Source organism: Tauraco erythrolophus, chromosome 1, assembly GCF_009769465.1.
Source record: "Tauraco erythrolophus isolate bTauEry1 chromosome 1, bTauEry1.pri, whole genome shotgun sequence".
NCBI classification, from domain to species: Eukaryota; Metazoa; Chordata; class Aves; order Musophagiformes; family Musophagidae; genus Tauraco; species Tauraco erythrolophus.
The window spans coordinates 97,615,113-97,627,691 of NC_141465.1; the positions used below are offsets into that span (position 1 = coordinate 97,615,113).

At 36.5% G+C, this 12,579-nt stretch overlaps 1 protein-coding gene across 3 annotated transcripts in view; it reads right to left on the reverse strand.

Moving 5' to 3' along the window:
* TDRD3 (tudor domain containing 3) overlaps window positions 1-12,579 on the reverse strand; it is a 112,375-nt gene that overhangs the window by 22,160 nt on the left and 77,636 nt on the right. The window lies entirely within an intron of this gene.

The following is a 12,579-nucleotide window of genomic DNA, read 5'->3' on the forward strand; positions in this document are numbered from 1 at the left end:
ATCTGAGTTGAAACTTTCTGCAAAAATAACTTGTCAACAGCCATTCAGCATAAAAGACAAAGGCAAGAAATAGAAGTGATAGAATTAACACAGTTGACAAACCGTAGATAATGGGAATAGTGACAAAGCCCAGAGCTCTGGAGACTGATCAATGAGCCATAACATGAACTGCTCAAGCATTACCTTCGAGAGATTCAACTAGAACTCTTAACTGATAAGAAGAAAAACAAGATTATCATGGATCTCATAAGAAAGAGTAAATTTGCTATGGGATGCTGCGGAGGAGGGGCATTGTAGGGATCTGTAAAACTTTTTATAGAACTATATTTTTTTAGGCAAACATGGAATTTTTAATAGGATGTTTAGGTGTAGAGCCAGAGGAGGAGAAAGATCAAGATGAATCCAGGAGGAATAAGTATGAATAAACAAAGAAGGAATGGGATTAAACAGGACAGCTGCAAGTAAGCAGACTCCTGGTCAATACACTTGTCAGGTCAACTCCTCCACATGATCATTGTAGCCTGTTTCATCTCCTTATTAAATTCTGTTTCTAAAACCCTTTTGTGTGATAAGGTTCTGTTTTGTGTATGTGAGGGGACATGTTTTTAAACCTGCCGGTGAACTTGAGACAGGGTAAGCTAGTAAGCAGGACAAGAAAGACCTGGCAGCTGAATACTGGAGACCTTGGGTCTGAAGGCCATCTACCAGAGACACTACAGGTCTGGGCACAGATACTGGACAGACCTACAGAAGTACGCTCGTGTAACCCTTCTGCAAACTTAAGGTTGTACTGGCCAGCAATCTGGACAAGAGGTGTCTCAGGGGGTTACCGGCAGTCAAGGGTCTAGGGACTAGGAGAGATCCTGTGGGAGTGTGCAGGTAGGTGGGTTGGGTACGATATCTGCTGGCAGGTTGTGAATAAACCCATTAGAGTGACACATGCTTATACGAGCAGCTTTGTGTCATGTGGCTTCCTGCAAAGGTGACTCTTGCCTGTGTCCATCCATGGCAGTTGGCCAGGTATGTATTGTACGTGTGAGTCTGGTGTGCGTGCACGGGGCTGGTGGGACTATGCACTCAGGCTCTCTACTGCCTGGTCCTGAATATATTCCTATGGGAAGGAAAAACTAAGAACTTCAATTTACAAGTTTCCACTAGAAACAATGAATGCTGATACCTGACAACAAATTTATTAATTTTCATAATTACTTGCTTGCTATGTTGTAAGAGTTAAAATAAAAATGTGGATGAGTCTTATTTTTAAAAAAAAAAATAAAAAACCCAACCCAAACCAAACTTCCAAGTATCACATTATTATTACTAGCTCACAGATTTTTTTATGATTTTAATCGACTAAGTAAGAATCTAATTTTGTTTCTACATACTTTAAATTTCAGAAGTCAAAAAGGTTTGACTAAAATGACTTAGTGTTGTGGTTTTCTAAAGTGACATAAGCATACACGAAGCTTAGCACGATCATAATCTTGATAAAAATACATCTTACTGCAAAATTCATGACTTTGAAATCAATAATGTTTTAAATGCATGCATATGTAAATACATATTACTTAGAACCAAGAGTTTCATAAATATTCATTTTCTTTTTAAAAATTAAAAGATGACTTTTAAAATCTTGTAACATTTAAAATTGTATCTTTTTTAGATTAAATCCTTCAAGTTTAAAAGCACCTCTTCATCTCTTCTTTACAAATGGAACATAAAAATACTGTTTTTTGTTTTATATCTAACTTTTCTGTATCTTCATTACACTTTCCCACTTCTGTATGATACATACTAATCTTCTAGATTTTCAATCATCTAGAAAGGTTTATCTTACTAATTAATAGTCTTCCTTCCATTACATCCTTAATTTAAATCTCTTCTCCTCTGGTAGTAAAATCCTTGGGCTTCCACTGTTCCTATTTCCAACCTAAACTCTCATGTCTATGCCTAAGGTTGAAATGGTTGAACTGTTTGATGACCTCTGAATGTTTGCTGCCTTGTATACACCATTAAAGAAAGATGCGTATAAAATTCTAAAATATTTCAATATAAATCATCTTATTTAATATTTTGTAGCATGAAAATTATTAAACAAAGTCACTTGCACAGGGTAAAGTTGTTCCAATGGTAAAAGTAGAAATGGGCTAAAGACTAGATTGGACATGTTAATATTTTGTTAGCAGGATTTTAAGATTGACTTAGAATTTAAACGTTTCCTCTCGAGGGCTGTTCTTTAACCTTTTTCTAAATTAAGAAATATCTTTTGAGCTGAGATGAGTAGTCATCTCTGACAGCATCTAGTACATACAAGGACTCTGTACAACTCTAAGACTATCCCCAAAGCAGGCAAAGCAGTTATAATACTTTAGTTAAGGCTTTGAGGAAAAACAGAAACATACACATATTCTTCTATAATTGAAAAAAATTACTGAAATTTCTATTCCATTTCATAGGATGTAATAAGTAATTATAGCTATTCTCTAAGCACCTTAATGAAAATAGCTAGTTTTACTACCTATCAAAAAATCTGGATATAACAGACCTCTGAGTAACCTACTTCTGTCACACAGTTGCAGAGATTTTATCTTTCTACCCTTCTTCCACCTCTTTGACCTGCTTTCCAATAAAAAGTTACAATCATTCTCATGTGAGACAATATTTTCTGTCTTTAGAAAGGCAATATTAATCTTCAAAATCTAGAAAGAAATAATTTAGAGGTCAAATGCTATTCATCTGCTTAACAAGAATTACCTCTAAAATAGGACTTTGAGAGATTCATTTAGAGTTATAACACGCCATTCCACAAAGAAGCATGGAGACTTAAAACAGAGTAACTGGTAAGAAAAAACAGCAACACATTTAAACGTTGGCATGAACAGCTCCACCCAGATTTAAGTAGTTACTAGAAGAATTCATATTATCTTCTTTTTTCAAGCAACAGGCATTTTAGCAGTGTTTCAACAGAAAAGGCCATTTGTTGCAGATCTATTTAACAATAGCAAATTTCTACTATATCAGTTACAAAAGAAGGACTATTGGATGATCAAATAAATTATTTCTACCCAATATAACGTGATAACGATACAGAAGCATCAAGCTGACTTTAAAGCGTGTCAGAACTTTCAGTTACAGAATTTTTTTAAATAGTGTGAAAAAATTAAAATAGTGTCAGACAGGCAGAAAGATATCAGACAATTTCAAAACAGTGAACAAGCATCTTTTTTCTAGGTCTATCTGCTGTGACATGCCAAAGCTGCTTATAAAACACCTGACATTTTTCTACTCTAATCTTAAGATATGTAAAATCTAGTAAACTCATGTCTTCTACAAAGATGCAGTTACTGTGCTAAAAGCTTCCCAGGGACTACACATCATTTGCTACAGCCTTGAATGAGTAGGACATGTTAACGGAATGTTTAACATTCAAGCACACCCCATTCACAAATGGAAACTGTCAAATAACAGGAAATGTTACTTTGTCAACAGTACTCAACAAAAAAAGTCTAGAGATGAGGCATTACAGGTTCTTCAGGAATTTGTGCTTTCTGGCCTGGTCACCAAAACATGGAAGGGAATCTAAAGCTTCTTTTACAGAAAAAAGTTAAGCAATGAGAGACATTACTCAGATTGCCTACTGCAGCTGCTGTTCCCTGCTTCTATTTCTTCTTGCCCCATCTCCAATAAGCCATTAGCTAATGCTTCCAGAAAAGTAGTAGTTCCCATAGGGCAGTAACAAACAAATATTAATTTGGATTTAACAAGAAGATTTGGTACGCTATTCTGCCAAACAGCGAGATGCATCAGCCCAGTCATCATTGTTGTAACCGGACATTTGGGAACATGATCCGAAAAAAATAATCAATTTCACAATTAATGACAAGTTTTTGGTAATCTGCTGGGTAGTTTTAAGATGATGAGTAGCGTTTCTCAGTTTGAAACTATCACTCAGTTATTTTACCTGTTTTAGTTTTCACATGTGATGACCCAGGAAGACTGTACAGAATCACATTCCCTTACTTACAAGAAACTAGCAGGATCTGCTGTAGTTGGAAATCCCAGCCAATGCAATTTAAAAAGGATTGCTTCATGCAGAACTGAATTTAAGTAGCACAGTTTCCTGTAGCTCTCTCCCGTGGATTTTATCATGCTTAATAATGCGATTAAACTCAAAAACAGCAGCCCTGCTCACATCAATGCCAATGATTTGAGTTTCCTCTTCTAACTTGAATTATATTTTTATGCAACTTTATGAAAGCATGTCTTCGAGACAGCTACCCCCACGGCATGTTCTATCTCATATTGGCCAAAACATTAAAAAATGAGAAGTAAATTAATAATACATTTGCACACACTTCATGTCATGGAGTAAAATTCCAGTTACTCAAGAGTTTTGTCAAGCTACATAAATATCAATATCATTCTTTCTAAAATGTAGTAACACTAAGGAACTGGAGTTCATGTTTCTGTTGAAACAAAACAAATACAAGCTGAGAAGGATGATGATATTAATAAAGAGGTGGCAAAAAAAAACCCTGAAACATTCTGCCTTTGCATTCACTACAAATTTGAATTTACAGGATTAAAAGACTGAAACAAAAATTGATAATTTTTTATTCCTCTTTAAACATATGAAACTTACTATATTTTTCTCTCATATATTTAAAGAGAAGTTATTGACAAAATAAAACCACAAGTCTCCTAACATGTCACCAATGCTAACATAATACTACAACAAAAATACGTTTGTTTTTCTTGATATTCACAATTAACACTGACTGAAATTCAATTTTTAGAAGTAAAGCTGTCTAACAAGCATGACTATTTCACTATTCAGATCCCCTACTGTCAATAGGGCACTGTGTGTGTTGAAAACATGACTACTACATGATGAATCCCAGATGTTACAAATTCACTTTAACTTCAAAGGGTCCGACTCTTTTTTTTCCTCTCAAGTTCCGTTGCCCTCAGATACTCAAATAAATTGTATGACTAAGAAATGAAACAAATAACTTTAAAATTATATTCTATTGCATTACCAACTTCAAACCTTTAACTTTTTCAGGGAATGTATAAATCTTAATGGGCTAAAACAAGAAAAAGACTGTTTGAAATTAGACAAGATGCACTAGCTCCAAGTTGTCCAAATAATACGTTACTATATAAAAACAAAACAAAAAAAAATCCCCACACATCATACATCCTGGTTTACCTCAAGCATACACAGGTAAGTAGAAGGAGGACAGAAATTCAAATACGAAAGCACAGAAATGCCCTGCTCCTTTGGAGATCTCTGGGCTGGGTCCCTAGGAGTCTGGGTGCGTGTCCTGCTGTGATAAATGCTTACTCTCCACTAAAGTCCTGTTTCTTCTGAGGGACATTTGGGTGAAGAGTTAATAAGAGACAGTAAGAAAAACACTGCAAAAGGCAATTGTTTGTAAACCTTCCTAGATGGTCAGCACCTCTTTTGTTACTTATCTCCTGCAGACCACACTGGTGATCAAGAACATAAGGGTAACTGCAGCTAATGAGGTGGGATGCTCAAGATGCAGAGTGGGCAGAGGCAAGAACCCACAAGATGCTAATGTTATATAGCATCATTCAAACCACTACAAGAGTATGGTCTGTACTTACGGGATGCATATTTGAAGAAGAAAACTGATAAATGAGTCTGCTAAGAGAGAAAGCAGTTTGGAAAGAAAAGCCTTTAATGAGAGGCTAGAAAAGCTCAATCCACACAGCTAACACAGCTGATGGATAAGATACAGGTCCATTATATCTTAATATATTAAGATATATATATTAACAGCGACTAGGAAAGCAAGTTTTGATAGCTCTCTATATGGCAAGAAAGGCATAATATTATAGAACAGTTTAAAGCCGAGTATAAAAAATCCAGATTAGAAATTAAAATTTTGAGTTTTTAAAATGCTGATCTTTAATTACTGAAACAATTAACCTTGGAGTAGAATTAATTCACTACCTTTAAATCAAAACTGCATGTCTAAATTTGTATTTCAGTCAAAGTCTAATTACTGGAGCAAGAAACAGGGACTACAGTCTGTGACTTTCTCCCTTCTCCTGAAGTAGCCCTATTAACACACTACACAGACATGCCACCCCTCACTTGCTTTTTCTGTGATCCCATTGATGTTGTAGTTTGTTGCACAGGAGGTTCATTTTAACAGGAAGAGCACGAAATATCCACCCCAAGCACAGCCTGTCTCTTGGGAGGACTGAAGAGGCAATTCTGCGCAATCTGAAACTGAAAAGGTTTCAGCCTTCTATGTCTTGGGTCAATGCTCTAAGCAAAACCATCGTTACGTTTCTCACTGCCTTCTCCATTTAATAACAAATACAAAAATAAATAGTTATTTAAAAGTTGATCATTGCTTGAGTCTTTCAAAGATGTATATGTCTGCCAAAAGTTTTTGTGGCTTCAGATCCTGAGCAGATGGAAGCATCAGCCTCTTCTCAGTCCTTAAGAATCAAAGAGAGAGAAAATATCTGAAACATGCCTGGTTCTCTGCATTTTGTCCATTATTCCTTAATTCTATAGTCAGAACTCTTGGCACTGTTTTGTTCTCCCTGATAATCCTTGTGTTTACTTATTTAAGCCGGCAAAGATGGATGAATTGTTCCTCATAACAAAAGAAAAATAAGAAGAAGATTAATGGAAAAATATTTTGTGTTCAGTAGCAGAAATAATCCAAGTGCAAACAAAGGCAGCTAGTTGACAGCAATTTTGTCTACTATTTTTGTTATCTCTCTCAGTCAGCAGGTTTCTCTCTCCAACCAAAACTCATACTACTTAATTTCAACACAGAAATATTTTCATAGGTGTCACCAACCATTCACAGTTAAAAATACATAAATAAATCTGCAGTGTAAAACTATGGGTTGCTTTGTTTTAGTTCTTTGTATTTCATTTAAATAAAGTATGTTTACTATATGCTATCTTTTACAATTAAAGAACTAGCAGATCATGGAGTCAGGTATTGAATACTTCTGACAGTTTTAATTACTTAAAAATAATACTTCATTAATTCTGAAAAAAGCAGATGACAAAAAAACCTCACAAGACACCACTTACAGGGCAAAAGACTAAACGTCTTACTTTCTTATAACTGATTCGTACTTTAAAAAAACAAAACCCAGAAAGCTTAATGTGCTGTCTTAGCTCTAAAAAGGAACAGAAGTATCTCCTAAACAAAATACAAAGGTATTTTAAATTCGTATTTTTCTACTTGGTCTAAATTCAACTACAAAAAGTTACCAAATCACACACAACAATTACACAACTGTTCTGCAGTTCCTGTTCACAAACAGAATCACCCAGCCTAGTTACTGCAAATCCAGAAGTGAATTTAGAAATTCTCAATAGTACTAAAATTTCAGGTGCAATTCGAAACACTAGGTAAGAAAAACAGAGGGATGCACAGAGAAAAACAAATCAATCCTCTGTGTGCTTGAAAAGAAACATTTTTTTTCCAGACACTTCATCCCCAGATCACATAAGCAGTTTTTGAACTTGGCACAGAATGAAAAAATATTTATCTGAGTTCAGCAAGACTGCCTTGCATTTTTCCTTCTACATAGACTCTCAGTCATTTAGAAGAAATTACAATCTATCTGAAGGATAATGCTTGCAATAATGATAAGTATGGCCATGCCAGGTAATCACATGCTCCTGACCATATGCATTACTGTAATAGTAGGGGGTGTGCTCGTTTCTTCAAAACCACTATCCCTATACAAAGTCCGTCTCTCGGAACACCTAAAAAACAACCTAGGATTTTAGAGACAATATGGGACACCAAGGGGCCAGAAATACTGCAGAACAATCAAACTTCTTTTATATTAATGGAGGCTGTGCTATGCTACATATGCATGCAGAAAAAACTTTTTGATTTTTGTGCAGAAAAATCAAAGAAGAGACCTTATACTCTGCTATATAACATTACGTATTTGAGTTGTTTCTAGCAATTTCCTCAATGTGTCTTTCATTTCTGAACACTAATACTAAAAGAGAACGACATGTCTCTACTGCTAACAACTGACAGAAACAAAGGAAATGAAAAGGTTTTAGAAATACGCATCCTGTTTTCTGCAAGCACTTGGAAGCAGACTTCATGACAAAAGAGTTTAGAGCAGTAAGTATAATCACGGCAGATACATCGTCACTCTGCAAACACTGTTAACACATCATCACAGTTACATATAACTTAGAACAACTAATAATTAAGAATTTAAATGAGATTATTCTCAACCAGAGAGGCATAAAAGTGGCAGAAAAATAACACTTTGAATAAACGATTTTTAAGATATGTTTGAATTCATCAGACTGCATAGGTTTTCTCAAAATTGGCAAAGAAAAACGCACTTTTAAGAGACACAATGCCTGCAATTCACTATATGCCTATACACTCCTTGAAAAATCCATTTGAAGTAGACTGCAAGATGAAATTAAAACCTGGCATGGAAACAGAGGCACAATCGTATGGGCTAGACGCACTCAGTAAGGAAAATAAAAACTAACAAAATGAAGCTGAGCAACCACTGTAAAGCCCATTCACTATTGAATAATGGAAAGTACAAGAACACGGATTATTATTTCTTCAGAAGGAAAAAAGGAGAAATATTTTTTTAAAAATTTCAAAAAGAATCAGAACGTTTTCTAAAGTTTTTACAAATGCTAACAAGTTAGTTGTTTGTTTTTGGGTTTTTTTTTTTTCAGAAAAGCCTGACTTGGGAATAGTACAACAAATTGCATATTGATCATTCAGGGAACGCTAAAAAAGCCAACACTGTTATAAAACCTGTGTCATGTGAGGAAATATGCTAGGACTTCTGGCAACAGAAGAAGTACAAAGCCTTTACAAAGTTTTCAGAGATTTATGTTTTTCTTCTAATGACATTTACGGAATCTTTTTATTTTTGTTATAGAGAGAAAAAATATACAGAAGCAAAATATATTTATAAAAGCAGGACTAACAAAAACATGGGCCCTCTCTGGAAGGAAACAGGTGATCTAGTTACCTGGGATATGGAGAAGGCTGAGGTACTCAAGGACTTTTTTATCTCCGTCTTTCCTGGCATGAGCTCTAGCCACACTGCCCAACTAGCAGAAGGCAAAGGCACGGACCAGAATAACGACGAATTGCCCACTGTAGGAGATGATCAGGTTCAAGACCATCTAAAGAGTCTGAAGGTTCACAAGTCCGTGGGACCTGATGAAATGTATCTGCAGGTCCTGAGGGAACTGGCGGATGAAGTTGCTAAACCATTATCCATCTTATTTGAGAAGTCGTGGCAGTCTGGAGAAGTTCACGCCTACCAGGAAAAGGGGAAACATAGCCCCCATTTTTAAAAAGGGAAAAAAAAAGACCGAGGGAATTACAGGTCAGTCAGTCTCACCTCTGTGCCTGGCAAGATCATGGAGCAGATGCTCACAGCGACTATGCTAAGGCAGATGGAAAATACGGAGGCGATAGCCAACATGGCTTCACCAAGCACAAATCGGGCCTGACAAATTTGGTAGCCTTCTATGATGGGGTTACAACATTGGTGGATAAGGGAAGACCAACTGACATCATCTACTTGGACTTGTGCAAAGCATTTGACACTGTCTCACTCGACATCCTTGTCTCTAAATTGGAGAGACATGGATTTGATGGGTGGACCACACAGTGCACAATGAATTGGCTGGATGGTCACACTCAAAGAGTTGTGGTCAACAGCTCGATGTCCAAGTGGAGAGTAACGACAAGTGGAGTTCCTCAGGAGTCAGTATTGGGTCAGTGCTGCTGAAAACCTTTGCTGGCAACATGGACAATAAGATTGAGCGCACCCTCAGCAAATTTGTCAATGACACCAAGCTGCGTGGTGTTCTTGACACACTGGAGGGCAGGGATGCCATTCAGAGGGACCTTGACAGGCTGGAGAGGTGGGCCTGTGAGAACCTCATGAAGTTCAACAAGGCCAAGTGCAAGGTCATGCACAGGTGTCAGGGTAATTCCAAGCACAAGTACAGGCTGGGCAGAGAATGGATTGAGAGAGGCTCTGAGAAGGACTTCGGGTTGTTGGTTGATGAGAAGCTCAGCATGAGCTGGCAATGTATGCTTGCAGCCCAGAAAGCCAACCGTATCCTGGGCTGCATCCAAAGAATTGTGGCCAGCAGGTCAAGGGAGGTGATTCTGCCCCTCTACTCTGCTCTCATGAGACCTCACCTGGAGTACTGCATTCAAATCTGGACCCCAACATAACTACAAGAAGCTGTAGGAGTGAGTCCAGAGGAGGGCCACAAAGAGGGCTGGAGCACCTCTCCTATGAAGACAAGCTGAGAAAGTTGGGGTTGCTAAGCCTGGAGAAGAGAAGGCTCCAGGGAGGTATTATAGCAGTCTTCCAGTACCTAAAAGGGACCCCACAAGAAAGGTGGAGGAGGACTTTCTAGGGCATGTAGTAGAAGGGACAAGGGGTAACGGCTTTAAACTGAAAGAGGGTACATTTAGATTAGATATAAGGAAGAAATTTTTTACTCTGAGAATGGTGAGGTACTGGAACAGGTTTCCCAGAAGAGTTGTAGATGCCCCATCCCTAGAACTGTTCAAGGCCAGGTTGGATGAGGCTTTGAGCAACCGGTGTAGTGGAGGGTGTCCCTGCCCATGGCAGGGAGGTTGGAACTAGATCTTTAAGGTCCCTTCCAACTAAACCATTCTATGATTCTATCTTTAAAACACATCATTTAAGATTATAAACTGAAGAATATATGCTAATATAATCATTTTCTTAACTCACATAGCACTATGCTTCATTACACTACATTATGTTGGCTACATACATGTATTAAAACCAAAGTCTCATAAAATTCCCCCCTAAGCAAGCACTATCAGTCACCACTATCATTTTAAAATAAGCAATTCACTCATTTCACAATTCTTGGTAAATTACTATTACTTACTTACGGTGAAATTACTAAAATGGCAAGAAAGGCCTATATCCCACAGGGATTACTTCTATTATTTTCCCTTGAAATGTCTTTCAGTCACACATAAAAGCTATCTCTCATCTTTCAATATAAGCACAAAACTTATCCAAAGAAAAACAATCAATGTTTGTAATGTGAAAGAAAAACACTACAATTGTTTTCATTTCTTTTCACTGTAAAAATCTAACTTATATTTTATAAACAAAACGAGTTGCCAAAAGATACATGTCAAGCATAATTCCCTACACATGCTTTTGAAAATGTGATTATATTCATTACCTGAACAGTTTACAAATTACATCAGCTAATGCAGAATGCTTGTGTATTTGAAAGGTATTTTCTTTAAATTATTTTATATTTCTGACAAAAACAGTGAAGACTTATGATATAAACGTTCGATCTACAATTAAGAAAACCATAAACTTCTGGCTACTCACCACATACAAACTAGAAAAAACATAATAGGAACTCTATTGTAACTTCTTTGTTCACTTTCTACAAGCTGTTTTAGTAAGACCTACACCCAACTAAAACATAAACCAATATTTAGCTATTTAAAATCACTTGTTTTGCAGGCCAAAAAAGACAATGTTGCAATGAAACTCAGCCAAGATACAGCAACAACACAGTATTTGCTATCAAAAGAACTATAAGCTATCATATTTATGAGCAAATGCCTTTCTGTTCATAGTTAAACCTTAGGACATCATAAAAATGTTTAGTGACACCTAAAACGGCTCACAGTGCATCTAATTCAACCAGCTGCAACAAGACTCCCGGGTTTGCTGACAGGTTCACTAACTCCTTAGCCCATCTGTTGAGGTAAGTCTTCTATGATAAAACATGTGTCCTTTTTCTTTGCTGCTGCTTCCTCTTTCTTGGATAAAGGCATGCTCTGTACATCTCCAAGAACTGAATTTCTGTGTTTCCTTCCACCTGAATATGCTGACTTTTAGTTGCTACAGGCTTCAAAAAGAAATTTGAACACATCAATGCAAAATGCTATTTATGCAAGTAGCAACTGTAAACGCGCAGCTGCAAAGCTCCAGAAGATCTAACAAAAGTAACTCTTGAAAAAAATATGCCATGCATTTAATGGAAAGCAGATAGTCCTAATAATTCTCACAGAAAACTGAGGCTTTGATGCACTGACAGTCTACAAGGCTTCATGTTTTCATTTCCAGTTCAATAATGACTCTCAATCGCAACTAACCTTAAATTTACTCCTATAGCAAAAAGGACAAATATTTACACATTTTTAATACATATAAGCTACAAACAAAAATAATACATTCAAGAAGAGATCTCTCACTCTACTAAACAAGTAGAACATCCCCATTGCTCTGTATTTCAGGTGCAGGTGCCTACTGATATTATAGTAGTCATACCTTTCCTAACGTCAACCTGTTCACTTTCATTTACTACAAGTTTGTTTTCCACTTTTTCAATTACCTTTTTTTAAAAAAAAAATCTCAAATCCAGTGAAAATACACAAAGCAAGAATTAATTATTAACAGTCTACAAAGACTATTTTGGAACTTAATTTAAAAGCAAGTAATTACATAATTAAAGTGCAGTCACTTCTTAAATGC